The sequence below is a fragment of the Neophocaena asiaeorientalis genome, unplaced genomic scaffold (genome assembly GCF_003031525.2).
Source record: "Neophocaena asiaeorientalis asiaeorientalis breed wild unplaced genomic scaffold, Neophocaena_asiaeorientalis_V1.1 scaffold116, whole genome shotgun sequence".
NCBI lineage: Eukaryota > Metazoa > Chordata > Mammalia > Artiodactyla > Phocoenidae > Neophocaena > Neophocaena asiaeorientalis.
In genome coordinates this window covers 1,804,643-1,818,674 of record NW_020174561.1, presented here as the reverse complement: position 1 = coordinate 1,818,674, position 14,032 = coordinate 1,804,643, and the positions used below count along the sequence as shown (strand labels likewise).

At 38.2% G+C, this 14,032-nt stretch overlaps 1 non-coding gene across 1 annotated transcript; it reads right to left on the bottom strand.

The window, feature by feature from the left end:
- Nucleotides 1-5,062: 5,062 nt before the first annotated feature.
- LOC112408265 (U6 spliceosomal RNA) lies at nt 5,063-5,169 on the bottom strand. Its single transcript, XR_003004912.1, has one exon. It is a non-coding gene; the product is annotated as a U6 spliceosomal RNA (small nuclear RNA).
- Nucleotides 5,170-14,032: the final 8,863 nt, after the last annotated feature.

The window sequence follows — 14,032 nt, the reverse complement described above, 5'->3', positions numbered from 1 at the left end:
CTGTTATTTTCATTGCTGTAGTTGTGCTGGACTTCAGTCTTTAGCATGGACAAATAGAATGATATAGTTTTTTGCTTTTGCCATGTTGTACAGTTTGTCAGGTTTAACCAAATATTGTCAGGTAATTTAACCAGATTATTGGTGTACCAACAAAATATTTTTAGAAATCAGCCTAGAGAAAACCCGAAACTATACCCTAGAGCTAAGCCAATTGGTTGGTTTGTAGACATCTCCTTGTAGAATTGGTGTATTTGTTTGAATTTGAATTTGAGGTAGAGTATTTAATGTCTAGGAAATAATGAAAAACTATTTTTGCACGTAAACCCTAAATGTGGTGCTATTCTTATAAAGAAAATGTCTAAGAAGAATGAGCTCAATATCTTTAAATATTTTATAAGGAAACCCACTGTTCTTTAAGAGTTTAAAATACTGCATCAGGGACTTCCCTGGTGGTCCAGTGGTTAAGACTTTGCCTTACAATGCAGGGACTGCGAGTTTGATTCCTGGTCAGGGAGCTAAGATCCCACATGCCTCATGACCAAAAAAAACAAAACATAAAACAGAAGCAATATTGTAACAATTCCAATAACGACTTTAAAAATGGCCCACATTAAAAAAAAATCTTTAGAATATTGCATCAGTGACACAAATGAGCTACTAAATAAAGTGCATTTTTTAAACAACAAACCCGATTTAATAAAATAAGTCTCAATTAAGCAGGAGGTTAAAGGTTAAAATATTTAACTAAGGTGATTCTACTGATGGATGAAGTAGACAAACTGGGATTTAAGACTAGTTCCATCAGATTCATGGCAAATTATTTGATCTCATCGTAAGGCTGTGGGAACTCTTAACAGCCTTAATTTACTTACCTGCAAATTGTAGCTACCAGGAGGAATTGATAGATACCGTATAGTGTTTGCTTCATGGTAGGTCTCAGTGATTTTTAGATATGATAAATGATGATGATGCTTAGTATCAATATTATAATATCTAATAACACTACATCTATACCAAATTCTTTTGTCCATTTAACTTTAATAGACTACTCTTTCCATTTTGAAATGTTATCTTTTTAATGATCTTATAAAATCTTCACTGATTTTTTTATTCAACTTGTTGTAACCTTTTTTTTTTTTGCTTTTTCTGCCTATTTGCCACACGTTTTTCATGACGTGTGGAATCCCTATGTTACGAGATGAATATCCAGTTACTACCTTTTTCATTAGGCCTTGGGCAACTCTGGCTGCAAATACTTATAAATTTATGTTACAATATCACTTTCTATATCTTCTTACTTTTATTTTTCACTTCGGTGCCCTATATTTCAGTACAGTATAGTTTTAATGTGCTCTTTATTGTTCCTTGGTGAAAACTGAATTTTATTAAGCCCAGGCTCTAATTCTTATCAAGTTATCCTATAACTATGAGTTATATGCATGAGTCTATGAATATAAAAGAGAAAATTCATTCTAATCTAAAGCATACAGATTGATCTTATTATCAACAATACATAATAGAGACTTATTATTCTTCAGTTTGCCTAGTGTCTTGCACAGGGCCATCATCAGTATAAACCAAGTTCAAGGCATAATGCTTGCTTTCAAGAAGTTGGAATAACTAGTTCAATTCTTTCACCCCAGTATTCCCTATCAGATTTACAGTGTTACTTATTTTAAAACACTACTGACATCACCATCAACAAAAATACTAGAATTTATTTTTGTAAAAAAATGTGGGAAAACAATTTAAAAAACAAAAACAGAATTTAATTTAAAAATTTAGTCAGTATGATGTGTTTATTACATTCAGAGGGCTGATCCCCTATAAAGTTGCCATAAGTCTCTTTGGTCATCTGATTTTAAGGCAGTGATTTGTAGTAAATATTAGTGTGTATAGGAGTCCGAGCCCCCTTCTCCCACCCATCCTCTGCCATCTCAAGAAAGGCGATACTGTCATGTTCTGTTAGAAAACTGAGAAGAAGATCTCTGTTGTTTTTGCACCATTAATTTATAATAATATAGAAGAGTATCTATTTCTCAATCTGTGTGCCTCTCCACCTTCTGTGTAAGTGCTATTGTATTAAAAATTGAGGCATATGGAGGAGGCTGTAGTAAATCAGTAGAGGTAATGTTTTCTGTGCCTCTTAAAATCATGTAATTATGATTCAAATCCTTCACAGCTCATGTATAGTAAAGATAGGTTCTGCACATCTATATTGGCATTTAAACAAATAAAAGTTTATGACTCTGCAGGTTGGAAAGAAGTTTCAACCAGTTAATGTAGACCTTGTGGGAAAAATCCCTTTTAAACACAATTGTTGCTGGAAAACAGGATTTACACTTAAGCCATTTTTTCTGTTGCCTTAAGATAGTATGCAAAACATTTGAAAGGAGTGACGCTTTTAGTTTGACTATTTCATTATTATTATTGTTCTTAGTTTGCGGGACAGCACTGAAGATAAGGGGTCTTTGTAAAGTACAGTAAAAGTGGAGTCCTTCACTACATGTCATTTTTATTTTAGCATCTTGTTCTATATTTCCTCTCAGAGAGACAAGGATACTACATAAACAAAATTTACCAAAATCCTAAGATTGTGTGCTTATTGGAGGAAAGGAATGGCAGTGATGGTAAAAGATGAAGGGGAAAACATAAGCAAATAAATTCAAATAAGAGTAAAATTTTATAATGAAGATGGCATATCCTAAACTAAGGAATAAAATTTATTTAACTTCATGCTCCTGAAATTTAAATGAATAAGTAAGTATATATATGTGTGTGTATATATATGTAAGTATATATATATACATATGACATATATACCAGTATATAGGGGTCAAACCACCTTCACCATTGTGGGCAACCTCAAACATCATCACATAGGCATCTGATATACCAGGCTTCCCCCAAAACAGATTAGGGATACATGCATGCCATCAAATTGAAATGTAGGCATTTTTGCTTACTCAATGTGTTTATCTCATCGGTAGTTTACATAATTTTTCTAAAATGCTATTCAATTTAAGATGGGGTTTCAACTGCCAAAACCTGTCAATGAGGTATTTTAAACATTTGATGATATTCATAATATTTGGTTTCAAAAATTAAAAGCAAAACACCTATTTTGGTGATTTAACAGAGGTTCATAAGTTAGTGTGTCTACTTTTATCTATTATGTTGTTATATTTCCAGTGCAAAATTGATGTTTGAAATTTCAAGGTTGATGTCTTCAGGAATAGGTTATCCCTCAAACAATGAACATGATTTTTGAGAATGACCAAAGTAAAAGAAAAATGCCATAAATCCGGAGTGTGTTCACAAAGGGAAGAAGTGCCTTCTCTATCTCTGAGTACTGGGCATTCACAGCAAGCCATGCATTGCAGGAGACTTTTGTTTGTTTGTTTTAAAATTTTACAGAAACTTTGGGAGGCTGGAAGGGTGGAGACAGGGAAGGTATATCTACTTTGACGCTGAGCCTGGAGTATATAGAATTTGGTTTTACCTTTTCTGTGGTTACAGTGATGTTTTTCCTAAAGATAATTGTTTCCTCTCAGGGAGGGGCTTATGCCCACACTTAGAATGAATTAATGTGAGAATGCTTTCAGCAGCCATCACCTTGGAGAACTTCAAAGAGTGAAGGTCAGGTCTGAAATCAGCTGTCTGGTAGAAGTTAGGAAAAGAAATACATAACTTTCCCTGAGAATTTCCAGAAACGCTTGGATAGCACAACCTGCTTTCAAAAGAAAGAACGGGAAATCCCGCTGCAGCCGTTGCCATAACCACGATGCTGAAAGGAAAGAAGCAGAAGCAGCAGGGGCAGCCACGGCCACTGCAGCCCCCATCTCCAGAGGGGAAGAGACCCCAGACAGGATGGGGGGCTCACTGCTCTTCCCAGAGGCCCTCTAGGACCAAGGGGACCCATGATTGCACCAGTGGGGAGTCTCCTGTTTCCTCCTTAGGGTAGAGGCCCAATTCAAGGAGGTTTAGGTCCCTGGTCTGGCCCATATGGTCATGGTTGGTGGGGGAGTCAGTGCTGAACCTCCTTCCTGGACCAGGCCAAGGGGGTCCCTCCGGGGAGGCCTTCACAAAGAACAGAGACACCCTTGAACACTCACAACTGGCCCCTTAACAAGAATGCCTGCTGACCCAAATATGGACCCCAGGTTATGGAAGACAGATCCCACCACCCTCTCTGCCAACAGTGCCAAAAAGGGCCATTGTTGATATGAAGACCTCTGTGCCTTCTGCCACCCAGGCATCAGTGGACCTCTGTGAGACTGTGCCTTTCCACCAGCCTGGAAGGGGCCCTCTATGGCCAACAGCCATTTATTTCCCTGTGTCTTGTGATGGCTACTGTGTGGCTGTTCCGCCCCCGACCTCAGTCACTGACACCCGCCCCCAGAGTTGTGTTTCATCACTGGTGCCCTTTCTTCTGATCCAGCCTCCAGAGCCTTGCCTCAGGACCCCGTCTTTGCTCCCTTCAGCTGCTTCCTGGATCTTCCTCTCTCTCATCAGAGTCACTTCCTGAAAGGCCACTCTCCCTGCTCTTGGACTCCGTAGTTTCTGCCTCAGTAGCACGATCCCCACCGCCGTGGTCTGTGATCGCTGTGTCTTGTGAGACTCTGCATCCCCCTCATAGCTTTTCTCAGCGTCCTTGGCATTTTGTGACTTCCTAACACTAGAGGAAATTTTTCTGTCAAAATGAGTGAGGCTCTTGGTACCTTCTAGACTTTCCCCACCTCCCAACACGTGAAACTTTCCACAACTTTCCCTGGCCTCTTCATCCTTCTCCTGGAGTCAGTTATTGTGGGTAGGACACAGCCGCTGAGATGTTTTATAAAGCCTCTGAGGGGCCTTCTGTAGTTCCTTCCCAGTCCATTTTAGTTAGACTATGTCACTGTGAAGCCATCAGCCCTTTTGTTTGAATTTTGTGCCTCTCCACCTGGCCTGCCTTTGGTGGAACCTGGATAGTACTGTCGCCCTCTTCCCACTCTCTGCCTCTGCATCCCTGGCGTTGGTTGTTTTCTGTGAAAACACCAGTGAACAGGTTCAGTATTTTTTCAAAAATACGGAACCCTTCACGAATTTGTGTGTCATCCTTGCGCAGGGACCACGCTAATCTTCTCTGTATCGTTCCAGTTTTAGTAAATGTGCTGCCGAAGCGAGCACCAGGTCCAGTTTTGAACTGACCCTGAGGAAATAGGTCAGGAACTGTGTGGGGAAGAGGGAGGGATGAGAACCACTGGAAAACTAAGAATAATTTTTTTTTCATTTTAACATTTTTTTATATTGGTAGTAAATGCAGTGGAAACAAAAAGAAAAAGAAAGGAAAAGAGGAAGGTAAGACAGGAGGAAGAAAGAAACGAGAGAGAAAAAAGATAACCCCAAACCGTACTTCCTGTGGTAAGGTATAATCAGGAAGCTTTATTTTAAACCCTGAAGAACTGTGGCACAGTTAAAACTGCAGGAACATCTAAAGCTGAATCATATAGCAACTGACTCTGCGTTTGAGGGAACCTAGGTATCTAAAGGCCAAAATGTATATTCCACGTTTCTATTTAATTGGACAAAATATATTTGAAATTTTTAACAAGCAATAATAATTACCCTGCTGCACATCTACCACGTGCTTGACGTGACTTTAAATGTTTACAGCTTTTATGTATGAGGTTGGAATTGTTATTACCACCATTTTTACAAAAAGGAGACTCAACAGTGAAATTAAATAACTTCTCAAAGTTCTCACTGACAGGAAGTTTTGAGGACTGTTAGAAATTGCTTCAAATTGAGTTGTCTAACTCTAGACCGTGTGCTCTTTATTGCTATGATATTATTCTGGAATTATGTCCCTTTTAGCTTCACAGACCTACTTTGTCAGCTTCTGCTGGGAAATCTCATTATAGGAGGTGCACACACATGTGGAAACTCTACATTTCTACTCCTCAGTGACCTGACAACTCCGAATTTGGTAAAATTCAAGTGTAATTACTTGTGGCTTTTTATCTCCAAGTGATACTTCTTCCAAAAGATGATGTGTTGAAAACAACATTATAGACCAAAGTTCTCCAAATATACTTGAATATAATGTCATGGAAATCATTCTAGCAGTATAGCGTTTATCCCTCTTTAAATCATTGTAGCATTTGACTATTATCTATTTGTTTCTTTTTTGTTTGTTTGTTTTGTTTTTAATAGAGTATCCTGAAGAGTATATATTCAAAAAATAATAATTGTTGAATGACTGGATTTGGAAATTTTTCACCTGTGAAAGCTGAATTCTAGCATCAGACACAGCTTTAGCTACCCTTAAAATAGACTAATGATATGCAAACGTTAGAGAATATTTTCAGAATGATTTTTTTCATTCTGAATTTTGTCTCTAACAGTGGAGACAAGGTATGTACTATGGAAAAGCTGGTGGTAACCCTAAGGGTCATCAGAAGAGACTAGATTTGTATCTGCAAAATGTACATGTTTCTCCAGACATAGGATTAAAGTCCCTTCAGTCTGATTTGGGTCTCCTCTTTCTTTTCAATACATTAACTTCTTTCCTCTGAGACCACATGACTCCTTACAGTCAAAATTTCAGGTTTATTTGCTTTCTGTTGATTTATCTTCTTTGAGGGAAATAAAAAGAAGATGAGCAATCAGTTTATAAATATTGAGTAAACTGAATTTCACTCTTTGAAATTTTGTTGTGCAACTAGGAACAAAGGGTTATATTTGTTATAATGGTGACGAGGAAAAAAAATTGATGAGATGATAATTTAGAAATATTAAACAACATTGCTTTATAAAATAATCTCATTTACCTAAAAATTAATGGAGAGGCTGCAGAAAAAAATAATGGTGACTTAGGAGAACCCAGCTTCCCCATCCCCCCACAAAGATCAATGATTGGATAGCTGGCCACAAATAAAAAACAGCTCTGGGAGACCACTAGAGTCCACTTAGGAAGTTTTAGCAGCACAGTGGAAAAAACTGAAATAATCACACAGAGGAGAAGGAAGACAACTTCATTTTGCTTGCATCATCCTATCCCTAAGCCAGCACTCTTCAGTGCCAAGGAGTTTACCAGGCACAAAGAGTTTCTCTCACCAAGAAAGGAAGAACAGAGTGAGCAACCACCTTTTCCAGCCCCTTGGGGGCACTGCATGAAGATCTCGCTTAGGTTTCATCCCACCCAGTCTGGCAAAGCTGAGATGTATAGAGCTGGCTAGGAACAAGTAAGAAAAACACAGATTAGCAGACATGCAGCAGGAGTGACTGTTCATAGAGACCTGGATTAAAGACTTAAACATAAGACCTGAACCTGAAAACTCCTAGGACGAAACATAGGGAAAAATCTTCTTGTCATTGATCTTTGTAGTGATTTCCTGGATATGAAAAGTACAAGCAACAAAATCAAAAATAAACAAGTGACACTGCACCAAACTGAAAGCACAGTAAAAGAACAATCAGCAAAAAGTAAAGGCAACCTATGGAATGGGAGAAAATATTTGCAAATCACATATCTGATAAAGGGTCAATATCCAGAATATATGAAGAACTCATATAACTCAATAGCAGAAAAAAAAAAGCCTGATAAAAAGCAGTCAGGCAACTCAGTAGACATTTTTCCAAAGGAGACACACACAAATGGCCAACAGGTACATGATAAAAGCCTCTACATCACCAATCATCAGGAAAATGCAAACCAAAACCACAATTAAATACCATTCTCACACCTGTTAGCATGGCTATTATCAAAAAGACAAAAAATAGCAGGTATTGTTGAAGGTGTGGAGAAAAGGGAACTCTTGAGCACTCTTGGTGAGAATATAAATTGGTATAGCTGCTGTAGAAAACAGTGTGGAGGTTCCTCAAAAAATTAAAAATAGAACTCCCATATGATCCAGCACTCCCACTTCTGGGTATATATCCAAAAGAAATGAAAATAAGATTTTGAAGAGATATCTGTGCCCCCATGTCCATTAGAGTATTATTCAACCTATTCAAAAACCTAAATGTCCATCAACACATTTCATATATGTATGAAAAACAATATTATTCAGTGAGAAGTCCTCCCTTTTGTGACAACTCTGATGAGCCTTGATGGCATTATACTAAATGAGGTAAGTCAGAGAGATAGACATATACCTTAAGATGTTACTTATATATGAAATCTAACAGAGAGTAGAAAAGTGGTTACCAGGAGCTAGGAGGTGGTGGAAATGGGGAGATATTAGTCAAAGGATACAAACTTTCAGTTATAAAATTAACAAATTCTGGGGTTCTAATGTACAGCATGATTATAGCTAATAATACTGTATTATATACTTGAAAGTTGCTAAGAGAGTAGATCTTAATTGTTCTCACCACAAAAAAGAAATGGTAATTATGTGAGAGGCTGGAGGGCTTACAAATTAATGTTATGGTGGTAATCCTTTTGCAATATATAAACGTATCAAATTGACACACTGTACACCTTGAACTTTTACAATGTTATATGTCAATTATATCTCAGTAAATCTGGGAAAACAGAAATAAATAAACGAAGGAAGGAAGAAAGGAAGGAAGGCAGCAGGCAGGCTTTAGGGAGTATTTTGGAATCATTAATTCCTTATGCCATCACATTGTTTTCTTGGAAATATAAAAATGACTAAAGCAATATACTGACTTTTTATAGGTATAAAAGTAAAAATACATTACCTTGTTACTTTATTGTGAGGTCCAGTTTATTATTAGAAACATAAATAACTACAATTCACAATGGAACCTGCACTTAAACATGAAACAGACTCTCACGTGATACTGTTAGTTGATTATGAACTGGTCAGCTTCCTTGAAGTATGAGAGGTCACAGTTGGAACATATTCCCGGTTTTTGTCACAGTGTTTTAATCCAGATATTTCAATGATGTCGGTGGTTTCATTGAAACCTCATCAAGATGACTGCTAAAAATCTTATATTTGCTCTTTATGCTAAAATTCAACTCCAGAGAAAATTACAATATTCCCCTGCTCTACTTATGAGCAGTAAGACTTAGAAACTAACTTGAGTCAATATCATCCAATATAGGATTACAATTTAAGGTAGTATTTTAAGAGAGTGTCACATCTCAGTTTTTGAGGAAGAAGTCACATGTGGAAATATTTACAGAGAAATATGTGAGAGCTCTTTTTAGTCTGGAATGGAAGGATTCAGTGTCAGTCACCTTTACCTTCGATGCACCACTGCCAAAGCTGGAAACTAGTTTTCCTAGAATGTATGGTGTTAGGTTAGGGTTTGTTAATGAGAAGAGATTAGTTGAAACTTAGAAGCCATTACTCTCGGGAGCCAAGACATCACAGCTAAGGCGCCCTCCAACAAACTCCCTCTTTGTGATAGTGGCAAATGTAGCAGCTTCTTCGCCATCTGCATAAGCTCTGCAGTTCTCCACCTGCTCTAGTTTGAAGTCATTAGTAACAATTTCTCTACTTCTTTGACCACAGACTTTCTGTCCAACATGTACTTCTACATTTGTTTAAGCTCACATTCCTTTTTTTTTTTTTCCAGATGTCCTGCATTTTATTAGCTGCGTGATTTTCAGCAGACTCTTAACTGCTCGGGTTCTAGTTCCTCACCTATAATACAGCATGCCTGTAAAAAATTAAAGTTTAAATGAAAAAATATCTATTGTGCATTGTAGACTAGAAGTCATTTTACAAGCATAACCAATTATTATCACATCAAGTCCAAATCTCTCTACCATTTTTCAAAGCCCTCTAAAACTTGACCTCATGCTCTTCATCCAGCATTATTTTTTTTAATTATTTTTTTAACATCTTTATTGGAGTATAACTGCTTTACAATGTTGTGTTCGTTTCTGCTGTATAACAAAGTGAATCAGCTATACACATATATATATCCCCATATCCCCTCCCTCTTGAGTCTCCCTCCCACCCTACCTATCCCACCCGGTTAGGTGGTCACACAGCGCCGAGCTGATCTCCCTGTGTGATGCAGCTGCTTCCCACTATTAAGCTCACATTCCTTCATTAAACTCTTCCCTGAAAAACTGTAGTGTCTCTATCTCCTTGGGTACACCAAGATTAATAAAATTTTGGGCACCAGAAGTACTTCACTGGGGTCAGACTTAAGGATGGGAATCCGACATTCATTCTCTGATCTAACTAGATTTAAAGGTATTGATGATCTCATTGCCAGTGGTAATTAGGACGCAGTGAAGGGCAGTATTTAAAAATATACATTTGAGATACCATAAGGTGTTTGAGTTCCAGGGTTTATGGATGTAGGAATGCTGGAGTCGAATTTTTGTATGTGAACTCTTTTCTCACCCCTAACTAGGTCACCTGTGAGGATCCAGTGAACAATCCCTTCAGCACAGCTTTGAGGGATATATTATGAGTATATATCTTTTCCCTAGAGCTGCTGTAACAAATTACCACAAACATCATGGCTTAAAACAACAGAAGTTTATTCTTTCACAGTTTTGGAGGCTAAAAACCTAAAATTAATCTGTCAGCATGGCCCTGCTCTCTCTGAAGTCTCTAGGAAAGAATCCTTCCTCGCTTCTAGTTTCTGATGGTTACTGTCAGTTCTTGGCATTCCTGGTTTCTTTGGCAGCTGAACTTCAATCTGTCTCTGTCTTCACATTGCCTTCTTCCCTGTTTCCTCTGTGTCTCTGTATTTCTAAATCTTTCTCTCTTTAGTAAAGACTATCAGTCATTAGATTCAGGGCTTACTCTAATCCAGTACGACTTCATCTTAACTTGACATTATCTGTGAAAGCTTTATTTCCAAATAAGTCACATTCACAGGTACCAGGGGTTAGATCTTCAACCTGCTTTTGATGGACAAAAGTTAACCCATACAGTGAAGGAAGCAACAGTATTTTTTTTTTTTTTTTAGCGATACACGGGCCTCTCACTGCCGTGGCCTCTCCCGTTGCTGAGCACAGGCTCCGGACGCGCAGGCTCAGCGGCCATGGCTCACGGACCCAGCCGCTCTGCGGCATGTGGGACCCTCCCGACCCGGGGCACGAACCCGTGTCCCCTGCATCGGCAGGCGGACTCTCAACCACTGCGCCACCAGGGAAGCCCAGCAATAGTATTTTTGAAAGTTACAGTAGGGGCTAGAGGCTGTTGTCTGCAAGCAAAGAATGACAGTGGAAGGTGGTGCTATTAAAATGGGGTTGCTGAGTTTAATGAGGTGATAGAATCCTATAGTGGCAGGGCCAAGTGGTGGAACTTAATTACCAGACCTGGGTATGGTTAGCATAATACGCAGCAGGACCAGAATTGTAAATACTAAGAATGGTTTGGCCCTCAGAGATCTTCGGCAGTCTTTGCCAGTATATCATGATATCCTCAGGATTGAAATAGATGGCTAGCTGTCTTAATGTTTACTAGATTTATATAAACAACAAGGTTTGACATTATTCATGGCCCCTCACACAGCTCCCGGATCTGAGCTAGTTCACAGGCCCAAAAATCCTTAAAAGTAGGAAAGTCTAGGTGTTTATGAAGGATTTTCTTACAGTAACACACCCATGATTATGCTAATACTTGTAGTGGTTTTGTGTTCCTCAACAATAACAAATTGATAAAGGCTTTGAACTCTGAGGAGTTAAAATCAAGATAGTAGTTTTTTGGAAGAAGTTGAATGAGTCATCAGAGCAGACTTAAATAAAAAATACGCAAGCAAATAATGACTAATGTAGTGGATTGAATAGTGTGTCCCAAAATCACATTCACCCAGAACCTCAGAATGTGAACTTATTTGGAAATAGAGTCCTTGCAGATGTTAATAGTTAAGGATCTCGAGATGAATTCATCCTGGATCTGGGGTGAGTCCCAAGTCTAATGACTGGTGTCCTTATAAGAAGAGGAGGGGATACAGAGAAGACAAAGATGATTGGAGTGACGCAGCTACAAAGCCAGGAGTACTAAGGACTGCTGGGAGCCAAAAGAAGATAAGGAGAAACAAGGAAGGATTCTTCCCTAGTGCCTTCAAAGGGAACTGGCTCTGCTGATACCTTGATTTCAGGCTTCCAGCATCTAGAATTGTGAGAGAATAAATTACTGTTGTTTTAGCTAATTCTGGGTAATTTGTTACAGCAGTCTTAGGAAATTAGTATGACTAGTTTGAAACAAAGCTTGTGTTGAGAGTTTAGCTAAGCCACTCCATGGTATTGTTGCTTTGGCATTCATTTTGTTTGGTCAAGTGACCTGCAGGGACCCTAAACTGACACTAGCCCCCTCATGCAAGCTCATGCCCTAGATAGCAGCTGCAGAGTCACAAGCAAATGTAAGTTCCTGATGTAACTTCCCCAACAGTCCTTGTGATCCACAGTCTCCCCTGCCTCCCAGCACCTGGATGCCTTATGCTTTCCTTAGATAAGACCCCCATGGGGTTGCCAAAACCCTGCTCTTTTGATTTGAATTGACCAAGCTGGCCCTACCTTTGAACCCCAAAGCATTCTACTCACACACCCTAACAAAAGCATGTGCCCCACCCAGTTCCTGTCTGTCTGTCTGTCTGCACTCTGCCTTGACCTCCTCTTGTGGCCCTTTGAGGCATGCTGTGTCCTCCAGGACCTATGAGTAATAAACTTACCTATTTCAAATTTTTTTTTTTTTTTGTGGTCTGTTGTTGAACCACAACAGCACCCTGAGCTCCACTTAACAAACGTTCATTTAACAAGGTCCTGACAGCTTGTTAGGAAGGTTTTCATACCAGTATTTTCCTCTTCCTTTTCCTCTTGCATCCTGCAGCATAGAGAATGTGATAAATATTTGGTGGCTTGAATCCTAGAATTTTTATATTGTGAAAATAATTTGCTACATTCTATACAATCAAAATTTATCCTATCTTCAGTATGTATTATACAAAGGATTTTGAAAAAGAAAAAAATTTCATATTTCATTGCACCAATATATAATATACCATGGACCAAAGAATATCGACTAAAACAGGCACTGGCAAAGTATAAACTGGGGGTCAAATTCAGTCACGTGCCTATTTTTTGTAGGTAAAGTTTGTTGGAACACAGTCATACCTGTTCTTTTATATTGTCTGTGGCTGCTTTCACATTATAATGACAAAGCTGAATAGCTGCAATAGAGACTATATGGCCCACAAATCTGAAATCATTTATTCTGTGTCTCTTTATAGAAAAAAATGTTCAACCTCTGCATTAAGATACAATTGGATATAATAAAACATCTCATTATACATGGCCTGCATATACAATAACATGTGTGCTAGTGTTGCACCATTTTTAAAATCAAAACGTCTCTATCGTGGTTTTCTTTTTCCATTTTCAAGAGATTGCAAATTTGCCTTTGGAATTGATTTGTCATTGTCCCACAATCTTCATCTAATTACTGTGGTTCACATAGTAGTTGTAGATAAATGTTTGTTGAATACTTATTGAGTTCATTCATTTAATCAGAAATTTGTCAGCTGTAATATACGGTTGAAATGTTAGTATTAATTATATACTGACATGTTAAGTATAGGTTTGCAATTTTACCATTAACACCAGGATAAGCATATTAATTGCAAAGATTCTTGATGAATCTGTTGACAGAAATGTGAGGATAGACACTGTAAGTCAAGATGAGTCTTGTTGATGCCAGGAAAGGTGAAATCAAAGACACTAGCTTACTTACGAACGGGGATTTGAGGCTGAGAACTATGGGAAAAGTGGGAGAAAGCACATCTTTGGACACCGGGGATCTTTTCTTGAAAGAGAAATAAAAGAAGCTATCACACAGAGCAAGATATCCAAGGGACAAAACTGAGAGGAATTGGGGTGAAATACTACAAATGAGAAAAGTTTTCAATAGAAAAACAGATGAAATGAAATTAAAAGCTCTAGTTAGAGAGGAAAAGAGAGACAAGCATGGGTTGACTCTGTGCCATATTTCTAGTCTAGAACAAACAGGCTGAACTTAGAATGCTTTTCTTTCTTTGTTTTTTATTTGTTTTTAAATACAAATGTATTGATTCTAAATCTTTGGAAGTGGGATTTGGGATTTGTAAT